Here is a 973-nt window from a genome sequence, read left to right as displayed (position 1 = left end):
AAAATGCAAGCCGAACAAATCAAAGGGCTTCAACAAAGGTTTAACTACATTTATGACAAATGGAGAGTACAAGTTAAATCTTCTAAGAAACCATTAACACAGTCCACAGATCCTTTATCTGATGATTTGCTTAATGATATCATCGGTGACGTCACAAGTCTCTCTATTGATGTCCAGCATGTTTATGATGAACTACGCAAAGTCTCAGTCCCAGACCCTGATGTGCGTCGAAGAGTGGATCAGTGTGTGGAGATTTCTAAGTTCATTCTATCCAGAGCCACAAGTCGACTGGATGGAAATATTCCAGAAAAAGAAGAGCAAGATTGGCCTGAAGCAGGGTCTCTCTTTGACTCAAGCACCTGTAAATCAAGCTCTGTTACTTCTATCTTAAAGGGCACCTCAGAGCATTCAAGCAGTTCCTCTGTAAAACGACAAGAAGCCGCTGCTGCTGCTGCTGCAAGCCAAGCTGTTCTGAAAGTGTTACAAGAACAAGAAAGAGAGCAAGCAGAACTAAATCGCCTAGAAGCAGAAGCTAAAAGGAAGATAGCCAACCAAGAGGCAGCAGCCATTAGGCGTCGTTTAGAGCGAGAAGAGGAAGACGTGAAACAAAGAATACACAGAGAGGAAGAGGAAGCTAAAATTAAAGCTCTAGTGGAAGATGAGCATGCAGTTCTTCAAAGGACTCTAGAAGAAAAACGGAGAAAGATCCAGCGTTTGGAAGAAATGAAAGGTCTCAATGCAGCGCAAGCAAGAATGCAAGTGTATGATAAAGTGCAGATCACAGAAGAACAGAAATACATATTACAGCATGAAATCACAGCAGATAATCAAGAACCCGCGCTTACAAATCCTCTGCCCCTTCATGTGCCTTCTTTACCACAAGCTATGACCACCTCCTCAAATGAAAGTACAGCAGAGCTTGTTAAGGTGCTATCAGGTGCTTTAAGTGCCAACAGGATTCCAATTCCTGAAC

Source organism: Etheostoma cragini, chromosome 5 (genome assembly GCF_013103735.1).
Source record: "Etheostoma cragini isolate CJK2018 chromosome 5, CSU_Ecrag_1.0, whole genome shotgun sequence".
In the NCBI taxonomy this organism is placed as follows: Eukaryota; Metazoa; Chordata; class Actinopteri; order Perciformes; family Percidae; genus Etheostoma; species Etheostoma cragini.
Note: the sequence above shows the minus strand (reverse complement) of the source record.